We start from the raw sequence: 27,385 nt of genomic DNA, 5'->3' as shown, positions 1-27,385 counted from the left end.
ATAGTATTTTTTCCCAGTTGTACCCGTTTGCCCTGTGTCTTAGTTCTATGCCTTATTGTAAGTTTCCCAGGTCAGTGTTCCCAAATCAGATTTATAAATCTGTAGGTCTCTGGACCTTTTCTAACTTTCTTTTCCAAAACTATGTTCACATCTGTTTTTTTATTGCTTTAGTACCCTTTAAGTAGTGGGTTGTGCACTGAAGTTAGCAGAGCTTTTACAGCTGGGTACATACCATATGGTAACGCTGATCTGTTACTACCTACCTATTTTATTAATCTTCCCCTACTACGTTTGAGCTGCTCCTATTTGTTGTCAGCAGGAAAGCCGATGCAGTGGGAATCTCACGAGATGCTCTTACCTGGCTACAGTCCACTTTGCTATTCCTTTCTTGAAGACCTGTGGGCCTCATTGACTACCTGACAGGCTGCCTGTTTGAGAAAGGTTTGACTACTTCTTTTGATTCCTTTAGCCAGTTGTCTCTCAAAATGTTTTTCTTGTCTCCTTATGACTTTACCTTTTGCTTACCAGAATGTATTCTTTACTTGCCCCTAGAAATTTGTCCTGTGTGTTGTTTGTTTCAATCAAATACTTTTTGTATTGTAAAAGAACAATATCCTGTTTAGAGTAGGTTGGATTAAGTGAAGCAATGGCCTACATTAGGCACATATTATTTCCTTATTATTATGGCAAAGAGATAGTGTCACAGTTTAAACCCAGCCATAACTCAGAACCATGCAGTCTCGCTCTGACTCCCACCCCCTATTCCCACCCCCTGCTCCCAGAGGGATGGGGAGGAGAATCAAAAGAATGTAACTGCCACGGGTTGAGATAAGAGCAGCCCAGTAACTAAGGTATAACACAAATCACTGCTGCTACCACCAATAATAATAATGATAAGGGAAATACCAAGGGAAGAGTATACAACCGCTCAACACCTGCCGACCGATACCCAGCCCGACCTTGCCAGTGAACTCCCCTTCCGGGTAACTGCCATCAGTTCTACATCCTGGGCATGACATGCTGTGGTATGGAACACCTCTTTGGTTAGTTTGGGTCAGGTGTCCTGTCTCTGCTTCCTCCCGGCTTCCCTCCTCCCTGGCAGAGCATGAGACTCAGAAAGTCCTTGGTCACAGTAAACATTACTGAGCAGCAACTAAAACCATTGATGTTATCAGCGCTGTTCCCAGGCTGGAAGTCAAAACCACAGCACTGCACCAGATACTAAGGAGGAGAAAAATGACTGCTACTGCTGAACCCAGGACAGGTAGTTTGCCCATTTCTGCTCACAATCTATACTTTTGGTAACGAGAAAGAGAATAATTTCCATTAGTCTGAGATGGCCAGATGTAGGCAGCAGGGGCATTTGTGCTGTGGTACCCTTCCTTTCCATGCCATTTTTAGAATGCTCTCTGCTCCGTTAAAAAAAGAAAAAACACCTTCCGTTTTTAAATTAATTGAGTTAATGTTGGTCTCACAAGAGAGGAACTTCCTCAGAGGAAGGTCAATAACACAATTAGCAAAACATAATTAAGAAAGTGGTGCCGAAGAGCCAAGTTGTTGGCTAGATGCTTCCCTCAGAACAGATGGTAGGGCCAAGTAGTGGTGGGTGTACCCCTGACACCGAAGCCAAAATTTGCTCTTAGACAGCACAGTAATGCAGGGTGAGAGGCAGGGTCTGTCCCTTGGCCAGGCTTGTGGAAAAGATAGAATTTGGCAAAAAAATGGTCTCAGGCTTGAATGTCTGGCATTTGGAATTCAACACACAGTACAGTTTGGGTTTATAAGCACTTGAACTCTTGCAACTTTGCATCACAAGTGTGCACAAAAGGCATCGTTTATGTTCTTTGTTTCAAAAGTTTTTCATCTCATATTCATTTGGAATATTCAGTGTTTTCAGTTTGTTCTATGATATTTATTTGAAGATATGAGCCTGACTGAAACCTGGAACAATGAAAAGCTTACTTATGCAGTCCACACTTTTTATCTTAATGAGCCCTTTCATATGTAAGAGGTTTTTATAGTGGGAATCACAACTAATTTGGAATAATAGTCATATTTGAAAGTTTGGACCTTAGTCTGTGGCAGTTCATAAAGAGAAAAAAATCAATCAAGTTAGCCAATGAATTGTCCTTGCTTTATTAATTATTGTAGAACCATAGAACCATAGAATCATAGAATGATTGGAGTTGGAAAGGGCCTTAGAGATCATCTGGTTCAAACCCCCCTGCCACATGCAGGAGCATCTTCCACTAGACCAGGTTGCTCAAAGCCCCATCCAACCTGGCCTTGAACGTTTCCAGGAATGGGACATCCACAGCTTCCCTGGGTAACCTGTTCCAGTGCCTCACCACCCTCACAGTAATGAACTTATTCCTTATATTTGATCTAAATCTCTTCTCGATCAGTTTAAAGGCATTCCCCTTGTCCTGTCCCTACATGCCCTTGTAAAAAGTCTCTCTTCAGATTTCTTGTAGGTGCCCTTTAGAAAGGCTGTGATAATGTCCCCCCAGAGCCTTCTCTTCTCCAGGCTGAACAAGCCCAACTCTCTCAGCCTGTCTTCATAGCACTAGTCTGATGAGTCCATTACTGTTTCTTGCATGGTGGTCAACACCGTATGTTTCAAAGAAAGGTTCAATAAATCCTACGAAAATATTATGTAGTAACTGAATCACAGGGACAGTTCTTAACTTCTGGCAGCTGGTGCCTGATTTATGTCCTCAAGCATGGCAACAAAAATCCTAAATGGTTTCACAAGTCTTTTCCCAAAATGACCCTTTTGGATACCGATAACACTGTAGAACAACATCTGGGCTCCACCTGCACATTGTGTTTTTGGCTTTGTTTTTATTTTTTAAAGAAGAGTTCATGACATTTCAGGTATTTACTTGGTATCTTCAGAAAAAGGACTTGTATTTGTCTTTGTAACAGATGCTGGAAAGGCAGGGGAAAAGGGAATTTCCCCACATTGTCCTATGGGGACAATTAAACCAAAGCGTTAACAGAAGGAATGAAGTCTATCTTACCTTCTTATTTCAGCTTCTCAAACTCCAGCCCTTGATCCATCAGAGCACAAGAGGGTTTAATAATACAGCTACATTCTCACTGCTGCTAACTGGATTAAAACCAACAACTAATTTTAAACACAAGAATGTCACTTTCCAATTGCTAAGCACGATTGTCTATCAGTCACTGCTATGCAGAATCATATCTATTAACAAGTCAGAATCACCAGAGATTTCTTGTTGCTCGTGACCCTTCTTTCTCATGTGATTCAATTCTCACATGGGTGTATAATACCAGTGAAACTGTAATGTCTAATAATTCGGTCATGCAGAGTGCAGCTTTAGGTGTTTGAATGCTCTGGGCATGGTTTGCCTGATGTTCAATAACTAACTCGTGGTTCCAGGTTTTATTTAGTGACCTACGGTTGTTTCTATAAATACATGTTTGGGCATGGGTTGAATTCATTTGGCAACACTACTTAGGCATGGATGACTGATGGACCATTAGAAGTCATTGACTGTGGAGAAGGTTAATCAGACAAATCTTCTCATTAACCTGCATCTGATTCTCCTCTTCATTATTGAAAGCCAGATGATTTTAATTTCCACTGTGAAGTTAAGGAATTATTTATCTTATTATAAATTATGTTTATATACATATTAAGTGTGTGTGTAGTTTCTATGAGAGCTTTATAAAATACGGAATATATTGCACAAAAGCATTTTGTAATGCTCTCTAATCAGAAAAAAACCCAACAAACAGTACATGTAAATGAATAGAAGACTTCTTTTCCAGTACAAAAATGCATGAAAATGCATGAAATGCAGCTGATGACCTTGGTCCTCATTATCTAATCTAGCCTCTTCTCAGTCTTCCGCACAACCTTAGGTGGTAATCTCATGGGTGGCAATCTCATAGATGGCACACTCTTGTCTCCTAGTGGTATTTATGTTTTTAAACCAGATCTCAGACCCCTAGGTAAAAACCCGTTTATTTATCTTATTTGGCAATCATGCTATGCCAGTGCGAGTGGTATGTAGATAGCAGGTCAACTCATTCCTTGTGTCATTCAAAATTAATTATTTATATAATTTGAATTATTAATGGCAGTGTGCTACATATATGCCTCCATCTACATGTGGGAGAGGGAACCAGACTAAATAAGCCCAGGGTGTCCTTTTTCTTTGCAGCTGTTGGGCTTCCCCATAATATTCATATTGTAAAGAAAGCTGGAAGCAGCAGTATCTCCAGCACATCATACATGCGTATGAGGATATCAATCCATAATTACATACTTAAAATCTTGTGTCTGGTGCTAGCTGACCCTGTCAGTATCTTAAGTCTTTAGGCCCCAGTGTTTCCGCCAGTAAAGTCCTTAGATTCTTGGATGATAGTTTAGGGACATGACCAGCCCTGTCTCATTACTGAGGGTAACTAGGTGTTTTCAGATATCCACTAAACATGATGGTTTCTTCTTTCAGATCAAGTTTTTTCTTCTCCAGTCAATGTTGCCTGTAAAATAACTGATCATCATGACAGCAGCAAACAGAATGCAGTCCTCCTTCCACTCATACTCTAGGTGAATAGATGTCCTGGTTTCAGCTGTAACAGTTATTTTTCTCTTCCATAGTATCTGGTGCAGGGCTTTGTTTCAGCTTCAGTCTGAGAACAATGCTGACAACACACCGATGTTTTCAGTTGTTGCTAAGTAATGATTACCCCAATGAAGGACGTTTCAGTTTCATGATCTGCCAGTGAGGAGGGGAACAAGAAGGCGGGAGGAAGCAGAGACACACACCTGACATAAACTAGCCAAAGGGGTATTCCATGCCACAACACATCATGCCCAGTATATAAACTGGAGGAAGTTATCTGGGAGGGCAGATCACAGCTCAGGTCAGGCTGGGGATCAGTCAGTGAGTGGTGAGCAATTGTATTGTGCATCACTTGAGTTTTCTGAGCTTTCCTTTCTTCTCTTGTTGTTTCCTCTTGTCATTATTATTATTATTATTATTGGTGTACTTTCTATTATCACTATATTTTACTTTATTTTAGTTATTAAACTGCTCTTAGTTCAACCTGTACGGTTTGTGTTCTTTTGATTCTCCTCCCCACCCTGGGGAGTGAGCAAGCAGCTGTGTGATGCTGAGTTACCAGCTGGGGTTAAACCACAACACTAGATTAGAGAGTAACTTTCTGCCTTGCAAGTACAACAGACATATAAGCATTTGATAAAAACTAGAACAATTTACTATGGAGAAACTGGGAGAGCACCATCCTGTTAGATACTGTTGGCTACAAGATTAGGTTAAAATTGCTTTGAGCAGAGTGGCCAAGGCTCCCACAGACCTGTATGGATGTCCTCGGTGCTTCTAGAAAGCAAGGAAAGTGAGAAGGCTGCACCAGCAGCTTGCTGGGACTGAGGGAGAAGAGGCTTTTACCCCCATCCCCTTAGTATCAGCTCAGTGAGAGGGCTCCCCATTCCTTTTCATGGCTTTCCCAGATCCTATTCCATGTATGTCTCCATTTATTCAACAGGGAACCTAAGTACTCCAGGCTGGTTATTTCTGGGGGGTCCAAAATCTTGGATTCATCCCACATAACAGCCTAAACTATTGCCTGGAGTTCTCCATTGACCTCAGAGGGGCTGAGCAAGATTTTTGTTCTTGGCTGAGGTTCCCAAAGTTAGTGGGATGAAGCTGGCCGAAAGTAGCAGAAGTTCATAATTGCAGCACTTGATATTATGACATCTAAAACCTATTGTGGACTGATCTGCTGGGGTAATTCTGGTTAGGTAAACGCAGTGGTGTTTTACAATTGACTTTAATGGCCCTGGAAGTCATTTAAAGAATTCTGTACAAAAGCTAATGCTGCTACTCTAGAAGTAGGTATTAACTGCCTTTGCTCTGATAATATTGAGGGATCAAAGCCATTCCTCCTCGGTGTTTCTCTAATGAAAGATGGGTTTTAACCATTCTTTAAAAGCAGTGAATCTTTTCAATTCTTTTTCTCCTAAAAGCTCTTTCTATCACATGTATTTCGATAGAGTTAGAATCATGTCCCTGTTTTCTTACTAAATGTTCCTATTTATATGTTAAAAAACCTGGCAGGTTTGCAAGTACTGAAAAAAAACCTCTCAAGGGGACAGCAGTTTTTTAAATGGAATGAGATTTAAAGTGAGAATTCATGAATATCCCTTTGCCTGGGTATGACAGAGATCTGTGACACTCTTATTCAGCAGAGTCCAGCTGGGAACTGGCAGGTAGTGTCTGTGTAGCCCTTTGCTCTCTGCATAGAGAAGGAGGTCAGCTCTCTAGCTGAGCTCAGACCAGCCCCATGGTGCAGAAGGATGTGAGAGCTCTGGTGCAAGTAAGAGGGGGGCAGCACTTGCATAGTGGCTGTGGTTGCATCTGCAGAGTAGGCTGTATCCAGGGGTTCATAAAACCTGCATCACTTTCACGAAACCGGGCTACCGTTGGCTTTTGTTTGGCTCTTGACAAGAAAATTCAAGATTGTGGAAACCTGTCTGAGCTCAGTACTAACACACATATCACTAGACATCTGGTTTGGCTTTTGTCGGTTACTTTTAATTGTGACTTTACAGATGTCTTCAGAATACAAATCACTATATTGCACTATGCATCCTTAATGCAGGAAGCATTTATAGCCACTGGCATGTGAAACACATCTGCCTGAAGGAAAATCTCTCAGGCCTAGTGTGAAGATGTTGCTATGAGATTGACCAGTGGTGGTTCCAGCATTGCCCTGTTGTGTCGCTCACCTCATTTTATTTCATCTGAATGTGCTTCCGTCTTCCTTTTTTTCCAACAGTGCCCTTAAAGCGATGGATGAAAGAGCCCCAGGACCTGCGAAGGGCTGGAAGAGCTTCTGTCAGCTGCCATGGGATTAGGTCAAACTATACGGGATCAGGAAGGATGGCACCGCTCAAGATATTGGTCCAAATTTGTACACCTGATTGAAACTCCGCAAAGCCTGAGAACTTACACAGAGATAACTCATTGTTATACTTAATGGGAGGTTGGTTGTATTGCATCAGGTTCCCTTTAGGTTGCAGAGTAGTTGGACAAAGCAGATTCTTGCCACACCAACAGGCATCCTTTAAAAGCCTGGAAATACTTCTGTATAAAGAGAGACCACAGCTGCTTGATTCAGAAAGCAGATAAAAAAGTAAATGTATGAATAGAGTCAATATGGAGTGGAAGATGAACAAAATAATAAATGTAATAGAAAATCAAGGTCTCCTATTTATTCTTGCGCATAATGCCAAAACAAGGCAATTTGAAATGGAAGTGAAAAGCAGCACATCCTGAGTGCTGTATTATTAATTTATGGTATTGATTGATGCATCAAAATGAAGGATTTAGTGAAAATAAAAACAAGGAAGTGTCTCTGTATGGAGAATAAAAATATCTAAACCCTGTTAGACAGCACGATATGACAACAGGCACGTGAACAAAAGGCAGGCCCCTAATTAAATGGTAGTGTGTTTCTTGTCCCTTCCTTTTGGCAGTGGTCTGAACAGGAGTCTGAGGTGGCCAGATCATTTCTCTGGTCAGGTGTTGCAACGCTGTACAGACAGGTTTAGGCATGATTTTACTGAACTTCTCAGTATGGCTTGTGTGTATCCACATTTCCAGCTAAAATATGTTTGATGTGACTTCAGTTGCACTCACTGTTGTTGTCAGCAACAGTTGATTTTCACAGCCTAAGCGATACTAAGGAAAGCGAATTTGGCAAGAAGCTTAACTGAAGAGGAGTACGCTCATTCCTGAGGTTCCTCCACTGACCCTGCTAGAGCTGCTCCAGGGTTCAGCCTAGCCTTGACCTGAGTTTCTGTAGTTTGCAAGTCATGTGGCTGCAGAACTGCTTCTGCTGTTCTATCCATCTTTGTTCAAAGTAATAACAAAAGAATTAAAAAGGGTTCAGGGAAGGGTGACAAACATCGTTGGAGCAGAGGAAAACTCATCTGAAGAGAGACTGATAAGGTTGGAGTTGTTTCCCTTAGAGATGAGACAAATAAAAAGGACACATAAAAAAAGGAGGCAAAATAATAAATAGTCTAGAAGGACTCATCCGCACCCCCCTTGTGATCTGCTAAAGGACCTTTAGAGGTCCATGACAATGTACTTAGATTAAGCTGCTGCTACCTGCCTCTCCCTGCTAGCTGACTGCAAAGTCAAGCTCTCTGCTGTGTGCTTCTTTGCCTTTTGGGGTATAAAGGCTGAATAGAAAAGCAGGGCAGGGGCAGCTGTTGTCCCTGTTTCCCACCTGCGAAAATAGGGGTATTCACAAAAAGTCAGAGAATATTCCGTGCCAGAGGAGAGGGAGATACTTTTCCACGTAATACACATCTACAGAACCAGGCAATAAATAATGTTTGAAGAGCTTGTGCTTTGTACCAAGACTTTCCTGGGCTATAAGGGTTGCTGGAAAAGCTGGGTGCAGCCGTGCACACTGGTTTCTCCATCCTGTTAGCCAGGATGGGTGCCCAACAGGTGGTGGTTAGAGAGCCACTGCCCTCTCAGCCAGTTGCTGTAAATCTGCCCCTGCTTACTGCTAACAGGTATGTTATCATGTTTACAACACCATGCAGCAAATGGGGCTTAGGAGGAATCCTTAGATGGCACATTCATTATGCCACCTCTGCTTAATGCAACATCTAATGCTGACCATCTCTTTGCTACTGGGTGGGATGGATGGGGTGGGATGGACCATGGCTGCAGCTCCTGTGCTCCTGGTTCTGCACCTGCCAGCATGAGGGCTGTACAGCCCCCCTGAATCCATAGCAATTAATTTCTTTCCCAATAGGGAAATAGCTCCAGCCTTGACTCTAAAACCTTTTGTTGTCCAGAAGAGAAGTTTTGCAAATAGAGAGGAGTTAGTGCTTTTAAGAGAGGTCCTCCTGTGCTGTTCCAAACTCCATCCTTAGTTACATCTCATTCGTATGGCTGAGAAGACTACCTAGTAACTTTTGGAATCAGTTAGGGGCTAATGTAACACCAAAGTCATCAAAGTTTGAAGCTATAAATGGAAATAGACTAAAACTACACAACATATATTGAACTTTTCTAGCAGCTCATTGCTTTCACTGAGGGAGTGCTCCACACCCCATCATTCCTACATCCACCTCTTGCCTACTGCTGGTGTTTGACTTGGGCTCTGTTGAGCTGATGTGACTCGCAATGCAGGCAAAAACCTAACATGACAAAAACCAGGAATAGTCATCTGCTGGGATGGTGATCTGAACTGGCTGATTGCAACTGAAGTGAGTGATGACTGGGTACTACTTTTAGTTGCAAGACACTGAGCTCAGGGTTTGGGGATGTGTTTTATTTCAGCTTGAGATAACTTACAATTTTGTATACATCCGTCTTCTACAACCACTGTGATAAGCAGGTACGTTATATGGCATTGTGCGATGAAAGTAGTCTAGTCTCCATGTTTAAAACATGCACTGGTCTCAGAGGAGTGCACACAGCCCAGAGCAGGCTGACTGTACCTGCTGTCTGGGGCACTCAGCTGGGCTGTCAGAGGCCTAGGCTACTGTTCTTGTGTCAGTGTTTCAATATTGTACAGTAGGTTGCTTTTATTAGGGTGAGCAATTTGATACGTGATGAACTGGTTAAGAATCTCTTGCTCTCTTGGTGCTTCTTGCTTTCCAAGAATGAAAGTTGGACTCAGTGGCTCTTTTACAACTAGAAGTACCCTGTTTCACACTACAGGATTATAACACACACCTGGGAAACAGGAGAACTGCCTTCCACTGCTTTCACTGCTGAAAGAAAAGTTCATTTCCCTTAATCGCCTCTTGCTTACTGAAAGCCTGTGCTAGCAAGGGGAAGATGCCTGGCTGATCCTGTGGGATGCATGGTTCCCTGCACCAGAGGACAGATGCACAAAGACAGGCGGCAACCGTGCTTCACAGGGAAAGGCAAGGCTGAGGTGTCTGGGGCTTGAGCCACACTGGGGAGTCAGCTGCCTGAGTCAAGCCATTATCCTGCATCATCTGAGCCGTGAGAGTCAGCCTAGCGTGTGTACACACCCCATGGTCAGCGTGGAAGCAGCATCTCACTGCTCACCGGGTAGAGCAGTATCCCTCAGAGGGATGAAACTGGGTCAGAGCCAGCGCAGTTTCTCACACATTTACAGCAGACTGGCAGCAGAAACATGTCATCAGTTACCATGTTCAGTTGGGTTTTGGTAACTCTGGAGGTGACGGTGACATCAGGAGACCAAGCCCTGAAAGCGTGCCACCTCGTGCCCCTGTATTTCATAGGAAACAACCATCGTAGCAATCTCTGAGGACTCACTCACACGAGTTCCTCAAGCAGCCAGTGATAATGCTGTACTTCCTCAGTAAATTCAATTTCATGTCAGTGTACTTTATTCCATGAATTTTTCATTCTTTGCTGCACAGCTTCAGCAGTAGCAGGGATGAGGACTCATGTCCTTGGTGGTTTGTTCATAGCACACCGGGGTTTGTAACCTGGCAAGCCCCAGAAATGGTGAAAATGCATCTCTTGGGCCTGGGGGGTGGGTACTCTGGCTGGTCCCTTACTGCCCAGCAAACACCCACAGGGAGAAGCTCCATCATGTGGGAAACAGGAAGGGTCACTTGGGAGATGGGAAGAGCGAAGGCAGGTGCCGGAGCATCAGGACCCACTTGCAGGAGCAGATCCCTGAAGATGGCAGTGGGTCCCTGCTCCCAGCCTGCTCCTGTGGGGGTTCTGAGTCTCTGGGGCTTTTTCTTTCCCTCCTCTTTCTTCCTTCGAGAGTCTTTGAATTCGGGGAGTTTATTCTTGTCTTAATATGCAGGGATTTACAGTGATCATTCTTGTTAACAGCTGCTAATGGGTATTTTATTCTTAAAGCTCCTGTGTTTTGAAGTACCATTTAGTTTTCAAAGCAAACTCAAATCTGTAAGCATTCATGGGAAGAAAAAAACCCGACCAGACTGGCCTTTGCACTGCCTAACTGATGTTATATTGCCTTCTCTGATTAAAAATTATTTTTAGCTTAAGTGTGTAGCATCGAGCCCTAGACACAGAGCTTTACAGTGCTTGTGACTTCAAACACAGCACCAACAACCTCCCCCCAAAAAGAACAGGTTGTAGGTGTGTAAAGGACTCCCTTTTTCCCTCCTGCAGAGAGTCTTTACTTTTAATATCAAAAGACTGAGCTGCAGTGATTCCCCCAGCTGCTTGAGCTTGACTCCAGTGATGGCTGAGGTGCAGGTGAGCTCCCTGCAAAAACTGGGGCACCCCCCCAGTCCAAATCAAAGCAGCTGGAGCTGGATGGGATGCACTCCACAGGCACATTCCCTTTCTTCATTTTTAAATTCCCTTTATTATTTTGCTACATTTCTGTTCTATTTTTCTTCTCATTTTCTGACCCAATTAACGTTGTTTAACTTGAAATGTTTTGCACAGTTTGTTAGAGGGATAGCAGCTATGAAGTAGAAGCTGGGATGCTTTATCTGATAGCCCTCTGTGACTGCCCCTCTTTGTGTTCTCAGAGCCCTTTGTACACACTAACCTGACCAAGTGAGTTTATCTAAGGAATTTAGGCAGTTTCAGTTTATAGGGGGTTGGGTGGATTTGAGATGCGCATGTGAAAATTGGGTATATGTGTGGACAAAAATAGCAGTAGAAAAGAAGACTATGTAAAGGAATTGCCTTTCTAACACCCAGACAGAAATAACAGGTTTCTGTAACCTAAAGCTCATAGGATGAGCTTTCTTGTGACTGAGTGTAGGAATGCTTATTTAGGTCCCGGATATCATGTTGCCTGTGCTGGTTTTTGGTCGTTTCGTTTCCAGTTGTAATGTACGTGAAAAGGTGACGGATCATTTGCAAAGTCAGCTGTAAAAATAATAGTTTCATGCAACAATTGCAGTGCTTTTTTAGGTAAACTTCTGTCATTTCGTGCTGATTTTCCTGAGCCACTCTTCAGAATACGGATGCAAAGGTTAATTTATGGAGATATCTGCAAATTATTTCTATAATGACATTAGAAAACAGCCCTGCATTGCTGCCTGTGAGGAGGGACGGTTATTGCCATACCAGCCACTCTCTACAAATGTGTCTGGCCAAAATAAGAGGGAAGACAAGTTCAACAAACTGTATTTGTATTTTATTAACATTCAAAGTTGTTTTCCTTTTCATGTTAATAGGCTTTTAATGATTTTGCATGGGAGAATGTCCTGTTTAAAGAGCGAGGAAACAGCTGATAGGTTCAAATATGTGAAAAATAATTTAACATAACTCGTGTAGCATGGCAGCATATTGAAATTTATAACGTAACTTGTGTTGCCTCAGTTGTGAAATGCCCTCATCTTTATTCCATTCCATACAGTTTAGTGCTCAGCTGAAAGACTGTTGCTAATAACTGTTTAATATGTTCACTAACAACATTGGTTTGCAGCCCACATTTAATGTAGGCTGCATTTTAGAAATAGACCCTATGTTAGGTCACATCAAAAAGGCTCCTATCCCAGAGGGCAGAAATAAGCTGCTTAATAACTTCATTATTGCCTTTGTGAAAGCGTATATGGGCAGCTCTGGAGCTTGTTGATCCATCGGGCTTACTATTAACAGCAGCGATGAGGACTCCAGCAGAAGGGGTTCCCTCACATACCCTGCTGCAGCTACCAGCAGGACCTACCCCACTATCACTAGCACTGCTAATTTGTCATTTGGGGACATGCTGATGGTTGACAGTATAGGTAATTCTGAGCTTTATTAAAGCTGTGTTTCACTTGAGCTAAAAGGAGGAAAAGATTGAAAGCTGAGAGGGGTTAAATTCACTAAAAAGGAAGCACCTAAAATCAGAAGCATGACAGATAAATGAGTAGAGAAAAATAACTCAGTTGCTGCCTTGTTTCTGTGCATCCTCTCTTTTGAAAGCTCAGTGAAACTCCATACTGAACCTTCAGATGATGAACAGGGTGGTATGTGATTTACAGGCTTTACCTCACACAAGGAGGAATCGCCTTTAATCCCTCAGACCGGTAAATCGTGTTGCATTTAGCCAGTAAAATAGTGGATATTGGAGGAAACAGCCCATTAAATTACCATTTACTAGCCCTAGAGAGATGTTTCTGAAGAAATAGATCACAAAGGTGTGAAAAAGCAACCAAGTCTCTTATCACCTCCTGGTTTTGAGTTTGGGAAAAAGAAAGACGTGGTGCCTGGCTCTGGGTGAGTCACACAGCTTAGAGTAAGTCCCTTTACAATCTTCTTATTCACCACAATACTGACGAGAGACACATGTGCTACACGTGTTGTGCCTTACATGCAAATGGTATCTTGGACACTGGAGGGGACTTTTCCACAACCAAACCCCCCAAACGCCTCCTGGTAAGCAGGGTCAGGTGCCAGGGCAGAGGAGAGGCTGGCTTCACCCCACCACAGCCTGCAGCAAATACATGTGCTCTTAGCCACCCCAATACCAGCCTTGGAAATAGGGTGGGTTATCCACTCTTTACTCCTGTTTCTAGTTTTGGGGGTGGTGTTTCAGATCCTAGCACAGGCTGGATGAGGTGGTGGGGCCGCTGCACGACTTGGTGAAGGCTTCAGGTGAGGCTTTGCGGTTGGATTCTGGTTTGGGGACTCAACCTCAGGCTGCTTTTTCCAGGTGATGTTGCCCACTGTGGAGCTGTCTCAGCTAAGGGTGCTGGGTGCAGGGCTGGGGCTGTTTGTCTCTTAGGACTTCAGCAGAAATCCCACCTTCTCAAGAGAAAAAAAGTTGGTTTTCTTTTCTTCCACTCTGCTCCCACCAACAGATTTCTGCTTGGGGTTTCCCTTTTGATGAATTGGTATTTTTTCCTGAAGAGAAATAGGTGGTGTTGAGAAGTTTCCAGTCATCTGTATCTAGCATGACTGAAAAACTTCCCAGAGAGCTGGTTCCCTTAGCAGTACAGTGCATGGTTAGAAAATCAGCTTGCAAACACAGCCCTCAGCACTGGGGAAGCCTTCAGAAACAGCTCAGGGGTGCTGCAGATAAGACAGATGAGGGAAACCCAAGTGAGGGATGTCAGCGGTGGTACGAGACAGGGCTCCCACCATCTGCCATAGTAAATGGGGTGCCATGGCGGGTTTCTGTCTCAGGCTGGGAGCTTGAAAGGACAGTGGCAACTTACAGCATTGTGTCCTGTGGCTCTGATCCCACATACAGGATCATAGAATTAACTAGGTTGGAAAAGACCTTTAAGATCATCAAGCCCAACCTTTACCCCAGAATTGCCAAGTCCACCACTAAACCACATCACTGAGGGCCTTGTCTGTACTGTTTTTGAACACTTCCAGGGATGGTGACTCCATCAGTTCCTTGGGCAGCCTGTTCCAATATCTGACTACCATTTCAGTGAATAGATTTTTACTAATATCCAATCTAAATCTCCCTGGTGCAGCTTGAGGCCATTACCTCTTGTCCTATCATTTGTTACTTGGGAGAAGTACGTGAACCTGTGCTGGCCATAAGCTGGTAATGATGAATTCGAAGGATGGGACTTTAAGTTTGTTAAAAACCCCTAATAATTAAATTGAAAACTTGACTTCAGATGGCTGTAACTCATGGAAAGAAAATCCAGGCACTGGAGCACTTCCCTTCTGCTTTTCCTCATTTAAAAATGCTAGTGGCTAGTGCTGGCCCCAGACCACATCCATAGTGTGCTGGAAGGAGTAGTGGGAGCTGGCAGCCTGCTCCTTCTGCAGGCACCCATGCTGCTGTTCCCTGTGTGAGGACCATGCTTCGACCTGATGTTTCCCAAAACTGAAAATACTTGTGCTTCTATCAGTAAAATGAGTTGGGTTTTACTAGATGCTGAAAACAGGTTTTAAAATAAACCCAGTCTTTAAAAAGCAATGCAAATCAGCACTTCATGCCATGCGGTGTCGTGCATCTCATTTTATATCTAAGCTAAAACATCAGTATCAACTGTAAACTGTATATCAGAAAATAGTGCATACCTTTGTAACTGATGTAAGTATCCAACTAGTTTATTTTTAAATGCAAGATTCTTTGTGTATTGGGCTTTTTCCTAATTTACAATCCTGAAAAACTGTTCAGTCACATTTGGTACATACCTAACATCCAGATCCCAAAGCACTCAGGTGTCTTAACTAAAAATTCCTCCAACAGTTTACAAACGTGAATCTCAAAAAACACTTAACATCCAAGTAACTTTTTTGCTGATTGATGCAAAAAAGTGATGGAACTTTTCTTCACCCTTCTACAAGTTATAAAAATATATATAAGGCACATCCAGGCAACCTCCCAGGAAGGATAAAAACCAAACACAGCTCTTGACACATACAGAGCACCAAAAATCAGCCTAAAAACGAAATTAATCTTAAAATCAACTCTGTTTGACAACTAATGTTTTCAGTTCTAGCCAGTGTCAGCTTTTGGACTATAACTGCTCTCAAGGTATATATTGATGTCACTAACGGGAAAGGGTCACATAAAATCTGGATTATTTTATTTCAGTGAAATGTCATGACAAAGCTAGGAGAAGGTAGGCCTCTGTTATCTGCTCTGTGTTATGGACTTAGATGTATTTTAGCAGCGACACTTCTGTCTTAGGGATTTGTAGATTTATGTTAATTGTTACACCATGAGATCTATAGATCAATATGAACATATATATATATTTACACGCATAAATTTTTGCTCATTCACACACTTTCTATGGAGTGAACATCTTTTACTCTTTTTATCATCACTAATAATTTGAATTGAATCTGTTAATGTGAAATATGTATTTTTTTCTTCTGTTAATACACACAAGTCCTTGCAGAGAGGATCTTGGCATAGGTACAGCGTTTCTGGTCCAAGCTGGGAGGAAAGAGGAGGAGACGGTGGCGGAGGAGGGAATGCAGAAGCAGGGAGGAACATTTCTCCTCTTCCTGCCATGGGTAAGTGTCCAGGCTCACCCTGGGATGCTGAAGGCTTTGACTCACATCAGACTTCTCTGGCTTCAAACTTGACAGGTACTGGATGGTAGCTGGGATAAGAGCTAGGTGGGAAGGACTGTCTGAGTTTTTTCTAACAACATCAGTTTATACTACCATAGCATAGGGACCTCAGTCTGCTTTACTCAAATCCCAGGTGAAAATGCTTTACTCTCACCTCTTCCAGGCTTATAAATCTGTCTGTGGACAATTTCCCAAGGTCTTGGGTTTGCCTGGGGTTGTAGAATATAAACCAGTTTGGACTCTTAGAAGCTCTCAGGGGACAAAAAATATTTCCCATTCAGCTCTTGCAAAAAAAGATATTTTTTTGTCTTTTTCACTCAAATTTAAAGGAAGAGGTCATTAATTAGTTCCTTACAGCTGCATTTTCATAGATCCAAAGATGTTAGCAGATCAGACAAGCTCGTCCTGCTGTATGGGAAGGTGCTGCAGACAGCAGACCCATAAACAGATTGAAAAGAAAAAGTGGTGGGAAATGCTTGCTATGAAAATTGCTATGAAATTAGGTGTTTAAATAGGAGAAGCTGATTTCTGTAAAACCAAGAGTGCTTTCTAATCTTCCCGAATGGTTCAGAGGTTCAGTCCTCATGTGGAAGAAGTCCACTGTAACGTGTTGGTAAGCAAAGGACATGGACTAGTGAATAAGAAACCAGTATTTGTTTAATAAACACATAAATAGAGCCTCATCTCTGTAATGTATTCATCATGCAGCAGTAAAAGCACTTTGGCACCACGTCTTGAGGAGGAACATTCAAGTTTTACTGTTATTGCAGTGCATCACATATCCCACTTGATGTGCTTGCACACTCAATGTATGTTTGGGGCTTGTAATTGAAGTGTGTTGGGGTTATTTCTTTATACTTAAATAATTGTGTGCCAGACATTTTCAAAAAGTGTCAATATATGTGGCTGCAATAGTGGGAGCAAACTCTTTTATACCAGCTAAGGGTCTGGTCCATGTGTGCTTAAAAACAGCCTAATGAAGGAAAGACCCATCTACCTACCTATTTCTACAGCTCTCCTCCTCATTTGGGAAGGCTCTGCTAGGCTTCTGCTTCTTCATCTCCTTGGTCTCCTCCAAATTGTTCACAAAAGCAAATTCCACCAGAAAGAGAGGCAGCTGTTTCTGCATATATTAATAATACACAGCTCTATGAATGATTAATAAAGGATACCACTGACTTTGAGTTATGGTGTAGTAATTCACACTTAGCTGTTTAGTGGCTCTCTGCCTTCATCCAGCGTTGCATGAGGCACCCGAGCTGAATGATTACCCTGTCATGCAGACTGTTGTTTCTAGTTGCTTAAATTGAGCACTGTACATATCAGATGGGATCATAAAGCTGATTATGGTACACAAGAGAGACCTTGCCCACCACATGGATGGTCAAAATCAAAATGATCAGTTTTTCAAGTTGCTTAACGGTACATCTGCTAGCTGTGGACTGCAAGGGCTCTGTCCTTGGTGTGCTGGGAACCTAGAGTTTGTCCAAAGACTTGTTTAAACTTGTGATCAGATTTAATCACATGTGCAAACACTGTGGTGGATCCTATAAAGTGCCTAGTGCAGAGCGAGGTCCTGCTGCTCCTCTAGTGATGGATGTGGTCATGTTGTTCACCCTATGGGAACTCACTGCACTTTCTGTTGTGCCTCTCCATGTTCTCCATGACATTTATGTTTGTGTGATATCTATCCCTTAAAAGGGAATACGTCATTTTTAAAAAGCTTTACAAAGATTAAATTGTGCTTAACAAAGAAAATCTGAGAAGCTGGGGGCTTAGTAAATTAAATTGTCCATGTGTGGTAAAGAACAGAAGCAGAAATACATCCTTGCCTGGTCACCTGCAGACAGCTGAGCCAATTCTCATTTACCTCCAGGTGATTTACCATATCCCAGTGTCGATCAAAATGGATCAGAAGGGTCACACCTGAAAAGTGCCAGATTTTCTCTGTTAATTACAACAGGATTCTAGGGTGGCTTGCATAGATAGAGATGCCTATGCTCCAAAGCCCTAAGACTTGGAGAAGTGAGGCTTACCCTTTAAATCCCTGTTTACCCCAACCTCTATCATGTTCTGTTGGGGTGACAGTACACAGGAGGTGTTTTACATGCTGTCTCCTTCCCACAGGTAAGTGAAATGCCAGAGTCATCACTAACAGCCTATTCGTCAAATAAATGCTAAAAAGTGACTGCTGATATGGCGCATGTAGGGGTGTAAAATCCCCATAGATACTTTGTCCCTGATGATGGTCTGCAAATGGGAAGTGGAAAATTTGGTTGGGTTGTTCCAGATGGAAGAAGTGCCAAAGTATTTAGATCCATAATTAAGTCTTGCTCCTCTTCAGGGGAGAAAAGGGGCCTCAGGAAAGAGGTTGGTGCCTTTGTGCTTCTGATTGAAACAAACCTTTCAGAGAAAACAATGCTAATAGAGTCATCGCTTTGGCACGTGAGTTGTGCTGGAAAGAAAGTCTGTTAATCCCCCTATAGTTCCTCTATTTATACCCTTAGGCTGCACACAAACTGGCCAAGTACAAGAACAAAAGCTGACTAGAAACACCTCCTGTGTCTGCTGTTCTCATGAGCTATTATCCTCTTTATTAAGGATCAGGCTAAGAGCAACCTCTGTTCAGGACAGTGTTCTGCAAAGAAGTGTGATTATCATGCTGATTTAGGTGAAACTTGGCTTTGTGACTTGCCTTTCCCTCAGCCCTCACTGCCCATTTCTCTTACTGTGCTTGTAAGTGATGGTGCCATCCACCAGGCTGGAGGAATGCTCTGACCCCAGCCATGTCCCCTTGCCCAGGGAGAGATGCTAGGGTGGCATCAGGGCTTGTACACGCACCAAGATCAGCACCAGCCTAAAAGTACAGTTTGCATTCTCAGCCATTACTTGAGATATTCATTAATATAATTTTTACACTAAAAAGTAAAAGAAAAAGAAAGTAAATCCTGAACTATGTATTTGTGTGTCACCTTAGAGATGGGATCCTCTAGAGAGCGGCAAGGCATAGGACTGTTCATCGTATCACTGGTGTCCTTTCTCGTGTTTCTTTACTTGCCCGAATTTTAGAAATGAATCCATTTGGTACTTCATTTGTTTCTTCAATATATCTGAAGCTCATTAATATTTGTGATCATCTGCTCTGCAGTTTTTATTTCATGAAGATAAAAATCCACCAGTGTTCTGTTTCACCGTGACTAAAGGGAAATGAGCCTTCTTGACCTTTGTGTCAGTCAAATCCAAAGAGGAAAACAGACCAAAGATGGCTTTTCAGATCTTTTTGCGGGGTTCATTTCCAGAGGCTTTCAGAGAAATTTGTCCTTCATGGAAACATGCCATCAACTGAGAAGATGCTTTGAAAGTGTAGAGTGCAAACAGCTGTCTGCATCAAGAAGAACTGTGATGTATCTTATGTTCCTGCAGCTGGAATCACTGAAAAGATCTGATTAGACTTACCTGTGAGTTTTATAACTGTGACCAAATGTAACACTTTGGTTCACATATTAGAAGTATGACTGAAGATAAATCATTAGATAATGCGAACTTAAGGAGTCTATGAATTCAGCAATGAAGGTTCTTGAAGTAGTAAATTATGTTTTCAGACGATGTGATTGCAATATTTAACCCTTCCAGGATTGGACAATCAAAAATGTTATCTGCAAGATACCCTGACCTTTCAAGTCAGAATCCTACTTAAGGGCACACAACAGGAATAAATGAAATCAATGCAAAGAGCAACACTTTAATTTGTGGGATTTTCATGCTTCTGGAGCTATGATGGTCATTTGTGAAATGAAAGTAAGCCACCCTCATAACATCTTATTTGTAGACAGGCCAGATGAGGCTGCTGGTGTTTAAAGACAGAGGATGTTTATATTTAAAGAGATGATTTTTCTGTCACATTGGAAAAATAAAAGTAAAAAAGAATAGTAAGATAAAGAGTATTAAGTGTTTAGGCTTACGTCAGAGGATGACTGGGGAGAGATGCTGGACTTGGACGTGGTGCTGCTGTGTTCTTATGAGCAAGACAGAGAAGAACTGCCCTGGTGCCATTTTGATCATAAGCTACAAAGTGTGAGTATAGTCAGTCTTCTTTCTTTGCAAGACCAAGTGAAAATCAGAAACAACAGGAGAAAGCAAGGATTTGGGAATTTTTGCACAAATGTGACTCATTTGGGGATTTCAGAGTGGGTGAATCAGGGATTTCTAAGATTTGTAAAAGCAAGACAAATCAGAGTGTGTTTATTAGGTCATGTGCCCGTAACAAGCAGTCCTGAACCTGGAGGTGGGGAAAGCAATCCACCCCAGAGTCAAGGCTGAGGCATGCTTATATGTTATTTCTGGGTGAACAAGAGGAAAGTAGGAGAGCCTATTATCCACCATGCCGAACATTGTCTCTTTGGGCTTGACTGTCTGAATCCTCAGCTCACCTCTTGCCCGTTAAATCAGGAATGATCTCCCAGGACAGCATCGTAGAGAACCAACAGCCATGTAGAAGCTATAGTAGCAAATATGGGAGGAGAACCACTGAGAATGTCCTGACTGGTTGTTGTAGAATTTTCTTTCTCTATTTAAAAAGTCTGTTTAAATATTTCAGAAGTTTTTATTTTCCTCAGAAGTCAGCTTTAATTGAGGAGAGGTACCTGGAAAATGGAAGTGGTCTTCCTGAGCCAGCTGTTTGCCAGCTTTGTTAGCATCTCTTTGAGAAGCCACTTCAAAAAGCAAGCCTTGCTCCTTCACAGCTCCTCCAGGATCCTCCCAGCCAAGCCTTGGTGGATATTCAGCTTCGTTTGGGTCCAGGCCACTCTCACTTTCCTTCCAGCCTCAGCTCTGCAGTTAGAAGATGCGTACTCACAAGTTAAGACATCACACATTACTCTAGCACAGACATGGTTTAATATTAATCTTTGTTTGCTCAACAATAGAAGTTGTATTTAATCTAAGATCTGTTAAATTTAATACTGATAAATGGAGCACTTTCTTAATGTATGTTCATATTCTGTCTTAGTCCATTATATATGTGCTCTACAAATGTGATATATTGGCTTTGTAAATGCACAAATAAGGAGAAAAAAAGCATTTGCAAATCAAGTTACTTTTCCATGCAGTAATGGAGCTGTGAGAGATGCAGTTCACCCCATGCAAGGCTGAGGATAGCTCACCCGATCTAATACATCATCACCTCTGAAAGGGCAGGTTTCGACTGTGTGCTCCCTCACCCTTGCACTGGTTCTGGTGCTAGCTGGATCTGTAACGAGCTGGTTTGACTCACTGACCCAGAGCAAAACTCAACAGGTAAAAACAGGGGCAATTTTCTGCTGGGTTGGTGAATTGTCTTCACAAAGAGGCTGAGGAATGCCATGCAGAAGTGCACAGTGAAGGTTGGTGGAAAAGGGGAGTGAGGGCACCTTTGGTAGCAGAAATATGTTAGGCCCACTCATCTGCCTCTTGCACCTCCCCAGCCATGATGTGGGTCCATAAAAGTTTAAAGCAATCCATGTGGGTCCTGCTGTCCTACCCTCCTGTGCTGTGACATGGTGCCCTGCTCTTTCCATGCACCAGCATGGACACATAATTGTGTCCATCTGGCCCCTCAATGAGCTGGTTCAGTGCGCTAGACTGTCAGAAAAATGGTCAGTATTTGTATGGTTTTATTTAGGTCTCTCCCAGTTTTGCATCTTGAGCTGGTTCTCTAGGATGTCAAATGAACACAGAACGCGAATAGAGGAGAAACAGGCAGGAAAGCTTGCCTGGGGACACAGGGAGGTGGATGAAGTGTGGCAGAGGTGGCTTAGATTAGTTGAAACTGTAGGCTGCAGTTCTACAACATATCTCGCATTTCTGTTTCCCCTTTGCCTGGATGTATTTGAGAGGCACAGTTACATTTTCTGTCTGATTTTTCATCTGCACAAAGCTGTATGCATACAATGGACCTCATTGACACATGATTTGCAAAAATCTCCTCTTACCCACAGGATGCTGAGAGGAGCCTAAAAGAAGGAGAATCCAGCTAAAGAGCAGAGGCGCATTAATAATTTTAAGATGATCATACACAGATGTGAAAACCAAAACCCAAATCAACCGGTGTTTGTTTATGAAAAATGTCCACAGCTGGTTCAATTAATTTGATGAGGTGCAGAAATCAACAAATACTTACCTTTGACTCTGATAAGGCTAAAATGGGTTGTAAGAAGTGGATGGGCCTGGAAATGCAGGTCCATGCATATGTCAAGAACAGCAGTGAGAAAGGGTTCCAGCACTATTCCCATATGTACCATAGCTCATCCTTTAACTGCTTGAGGCTTTGGGTATCCTTCTTATAGTGAGGTCCATGAACTTGATTGAGTTTGTAGTACAGGTGATACCTTGGTGAGCTCTGCACACCTTCTGTGTGCCTGGGACTGCTAAAGGCCATTGGAGAACTAGAGCAGTCATTGTCTTTGATTTAGCAGCAAAACCTGTTTTCATTACTTGGTCTCAAGTCCCGAGGACAGCTCAAATCCTCCAGCACTGGAGCTTTCAATAAGACATTGTTTGTTCTGTTGCACTGTCAATAAGATGTCATTATTTAGCTGCAAGATAAGAAAGGATTTGTTAATGTCTCCTCTTGGGGGATGGTGACATTTTTTCCCCTTACAAATCACTGGAGAAAAAATATGGGAGCAGGCTGACAAGGAAAGAAAATCAGTTCAGCTTATGTTTTGTATTTATGCCTCCCAGTTAATGCTTTAAGTTATGAGGAGCACAAATGCAGTCTTTTTCTATTATTTGTAGTTGTGTGTGAACACAGTGATAGAATATGCATTGTGCCTATTGTATATACCTTTTTAAGAGGGGAAAAAATAGATACACTTTAACATCTCCTTAAAAGCTGTACCAGGTCTGTAACCTATTGTTAATATGGAAGTAGTGTACTCTGCAAGAGGCAGATCAGGTTTTGCCTTCCCCAAATCTAACTAAACAGTTACTAATTAACAGCAGATATGGCAAGAATTTTTCAGCTCTTCTTTGGCATAGCTGTCAGTGTTGTAACCTGGAGGCTGCATGGCTGAGGATGGGGCTGCTGTCGCCCTCGCCCCGTGACCTCTGCCTCTGGCCTAAACCTATTGCAAATACCCCTGTCTAGTGTCACCTCTGTCTCCAGCAGCACAGCAGGCTTCTGCAGGCTGCCATCCCTAAACTCCCTGGTCATCCTGGGGTTTTCAGAGGCCAGGTGATGGTTTGGCAATCTCAGAAATAACAAGGACACATTGTTTGCAAGACTGTATTTAGGACAGCGTATAAGGTCACTTATATGGCAGCTTAAGGTCATGTATGTGTATACAAACAGTCTAGCTGTCTGTATAATCTTCTGCATAAAGTTATGAAGACCCAGAGGGCATGTCTGAGCTTGAAAAATTCACTTGGCTTCAGGTGAAGCCTGAGCTCAAGGCACAATAGCTACCCTGAATAGGGATATTCAGAGGACCTGGACCAGGTGCCAAGACCAGCCCTGCCTGTTCACAGTTGTGCAGGGGAATCTTAAAGGCACAGTCCTGCTCCTACAGCTGGATAACCAGCTCAAACAGGCAGGGAAGTCTCTTGAACTCTCATTAAAATAATCATGGTATGAGGAGCACATTTGGTTGCATTTTGGTAGGTTTCTTGGGCCAGAGGATGCCCAGCTGCTGGGCTGCCTCTCCCACTGTCCCACTACCCCGTTCCTCACTTCCCAGCCTGCACGACCTGCTGGGCTGGCCATGCCACCATAGACACGCATGCAGTGGTTAGGCATTGGAACAGGCTGCCCAGGGAAGTGGTGGAATCACTGACTGGAAGTGTTAAATGATGTAGATGGTGCTTTCAGTGACACGGTTTAGTGGTGGACTTGGCAGTCCTGGGGTAATGGCTGGATTTGATGAGCTTAAAGGTCTTTTCCAACCTAGCTGATTCTACATTAGGGAGCACAGGCACCTGTGCCAGCACAGCCGCACTGCTCTGCCCAGCACACAGCTGCACAAACAGAGGGGTTGGCACAAGGCAGCCCTGAGTGCTGGGAAGAGGCAGAGCCCCCCTGCTTATGCTGGCAAGGACACCAAAGTATTTTCACAGGACAAGTAACCTTAACCCCTGGCTCACCTCTTGGTACCTGGGATGCTCTCAGCTCTGTAAAGCCCACGTGACTAACCCCAACCATAATCAACCCTTGCTGGAGGGGATGGGTGTTCAGGGCTGAATGACCAGGTATGGGTATTGGTCACTATTTCCACCAGCCTGCCAGGCTCGAGCAAGAGAAGATCCTGCCACAGATCCTGTGTCCTTACCACAGAGGCTTACACGGGATTCTGCTCACTGCGAGCAGCCAGACCAGTTTAGAAAGTGACTGCGTGAATGAGCACAATGCAGCTGTAACAGGAGACCGAAAGGGATCCCAGAGAATGGGGAGGTAAGGTGATAGCTGCAGGTGTCTGCAGCTCCCAGTACAGCTTATTTAGCCACTTGTTGTGTGACATCCACCCAGAAGCTGAGAAATGATGCGAGAGGCTTACATGGATGCTACATGAATATCTATTAAAATAATAATCCCTGATACTGTGTGTTAATGCTTTGGGTTTGGCTGTAATTTCCCTCAAGTTGCACAGTTCAAGAATGTTAGTTTCTTTTTGGTTTTCCCCGTAAACTCTCTCTTTATACGCCAGATGTGGCTTTTTGGTGTCCTGGCCTGTGCTTCCTGAAGCATGGAATGCAGTGGGATTTTCTTGGTGGTCTGTATTCTTCTTTTTTCTTTCTCTTCAGTTTAGCCTACATATTTATAGAGAATAATAACAGATCTTGATACAGCGGGATTGGAGACTTTCTTTTCTTAACTGGAAAAGAGCATCTTGCAGTGTGAGGCAAGCTGGGAGTTATGTTCCTTATAGCTGGCACAACACCCACCAGTGTGTGCATGTGTGTGTGCTTGAAAAAGGGTAAAGGACACACGTTCACATGTGCACTTCCATACTCTGTGCTAGGACTGCTTGGAATAACCAGATTAGATTGTATTTGGACTATGATGATACTATATCCTGCTTGCAGGAAAATAGCCCTTATTATGCTTCATCACAAAGTTTCTTTTGTTCTCGCTCTGACAAATCAATGCAAGAGCTGCAGAACAGCTTTGGTACTGGCATCTGTATGACACGTCGCCCTTAGTCAGCAGAAAACAGGTTGAAAGTGGTAGTACCTCTGCTTCCACAGCTATCATAAAGCTACTGAAAGCAGACCTTGGAAATCCCTATGGGAAATAAAACCAACACACTCAGTGCAAAGAAGGTCTCTGTTTAAAATTACATTCTAACCTTCCTGTTCTATAAGTCTTAGGAAAGGATTTCCTTGTAGTAGAGGAAGAGTCAGAGCAGAAGCAGGTGGCTGGCTGGCTGGCAGGGAGAGAAACAGTGTGGAATGCCTGGAGGTGGGAGCATCACAGACTCAATCCAGATGAAGAAATAAATGATGACTCTGAAACGTAACACAGGGTTTATCATGACAGGAGTAAAAGGGTATAAAGACCTAAACTGTTTATTTGTATGAGAACATAATGGTCCTTGTCATTGACTTGGTGTTGAAAGGAATGACTTCCATCTACATGATGCAGAAAAAACAGGAGATAAATTTCAGTACTAGTAACAGTTTAATGGAAAAAGATTGAAAAACAGGAGGAATATGGAAATTAGACAGGGATGATATTGTAATAAGTTAAATGTAGCATTTGGGAGTATTGTTCATAGAAAACAATGCTAATCAACATCAGATGTATTGCTATTTTAAAATAGACTTTATTTAATGACAATAAATATAAAGAAATTTTAATATTGAGGAACTAACAGCAAACATTCTTAGAAAAAATACAAAAAATACCTTTTTACATTCTGAATTTTATCAACATACACAGAATGTACATTAGTGGCAATGGTCTGCAGTTTATGGTGCGTATTAAGGCAATCAAATGGTCACTGGTCAAAATTCACCCTGATGTCAACACATCTGTACAAAGTGAGAGTCTGGCCTACATGTCAAGTGTAAAAAAAAGAGTAAAATTGATTCATAGTGTAAAACAAATGTTAATTTTCCCTTCAAGCAGATCTTTCAATATTGTTAAAGTGACCTGGCCTAATAAAAATGAAGTTACAGATACTCATATGGTGGCAACTGCCCCCCAGCCCCAGCATTTTGTTCTGATGCCTCTGCAGAGCTCCCTGCCTACAAGCAGAGCACGTTTCAGCATTTGGAGGTAGCGGCTACAGAAATTGCACAGCTTAAATCAAACTATTAAAATGCAATTATTAGGCACTCTGTTGGTTTTCCTCTTCTTTCTCTCATTCAGAACTGCGCTGTGGATAACACCGTGCATATGGCACACTGAACTGAATTCCTGATATAATGTCTTCTGAAATTAAATGTTACAGCTACATTAGCAGGGAGCGTGGTGCTTCAGAATCACTGGAGCAAAAAAGTTGATGTTGACTAGGTGATGCCCATGCAGTACTCACCGCTCTCTTCAGCCTAGCTCTGGTTTCAGCTCTCCAGACTAAGTACCTGTCAGAGACCACTAAGTGCATATCTACAACCTGCATTCTGGTTCAATTTGAACCAAGAGCAATTCAGCCCACGTGCCTCGTGCCCAGTCTGTGATGGGAAGCGCTGCCCAGAAAGTGGGACAAGTGGAAGACTAGTTTCAAAAGCACACTCTTGCTTTGAACAAAAATGGTAACGTGGAAACACATCCAAAACTGATTACAATTTTACAACTGGAGGAGCCCAAGTCATAGATCACACTTTGCTGATGTAGCATGTTTTTAATCTCGATTTTAAAGGCAGGGATATAAACTCTCAATATAAACACTGAGAGCTAACTCCCCCTTTAGGAAATGCCCCAACTGGTGTAAAAGAAGGGAATGTGAGAAAGGCCACAGGAATAATGAGTGGAAGACCAGGCAGTCCTGAAAATTAGGCTCACAGTGTGACCCCAGGCAAGGCACTCAATGCATTTGTTTCCCACTCTCTTTACCTCTCAAAGAGGGCAATTAATGCTTTCTTAAGACTAATAACTGCTTGAAATAGTCGTGCATTTTTTCCCCCTTTATCACAGGATGCTTCCTTGCCTGGTCCGGCAAATACCTGAAAAGCAGCAATACGTGGAATGGTATTTAAGGCACACTGGGGTTGTGATCACTGATGGGGGTAAGAAAATGGTATCTCAGCTGAACACAAGTGCAAATGGTGGAGGACCAGCTCAAAGATAAAAATCAAAGCTCCAAGTCAAGTTTGCCCATGGAAGCCCCGAGTACTTCACTAAAAGTTTATTATGAAACAGGCTTTTTTTGACAGAGGTTTGTTTTAAACTGAAGTTTGGTATATTGTGC

General features: G+C 42.7%; 1 long non-coding RNA gene across 1 annotated transcript; it reads left to right on the top strand.

The window, feature by feature from the left end:
* Positions 1-342: 342 nt before the first annotated feature.
* LOC133216464 (uncharacterized) lies at positions 343-7,259 on the top strand. The gene is made up of 2 exons (XR_009726642.1): positions 343-441; positions 6,835-7,259. It is a non-coding gene; the product is annotated as an uncharacterized LOC133216464 (long non-coding RNA).
* Positions 7,260-27,385: the final 20,126 nt, after the last annotated feature.

The sequence above is a fragment of the Neopsephotus bourkii genome, unplaced genomic scaffold (assembly GCF_033783945.1).
Source record: "Neopsephotus bourkii isolate Nb327-2 ecotype Australia unplaced genomic scaffold, CSIRO-AGI_Nbou_v1 NB_1053, whole genome shotgun sequence".
NCBI lineage: Eukaryota > Metazoa > Chordata > Aves > Psittaciformes > Psittacidae > Neopsephotus > Neopsephotus bourkii.
This window is presented reverse-complemented; position numbering and strand designations above follow the sequence as displayed.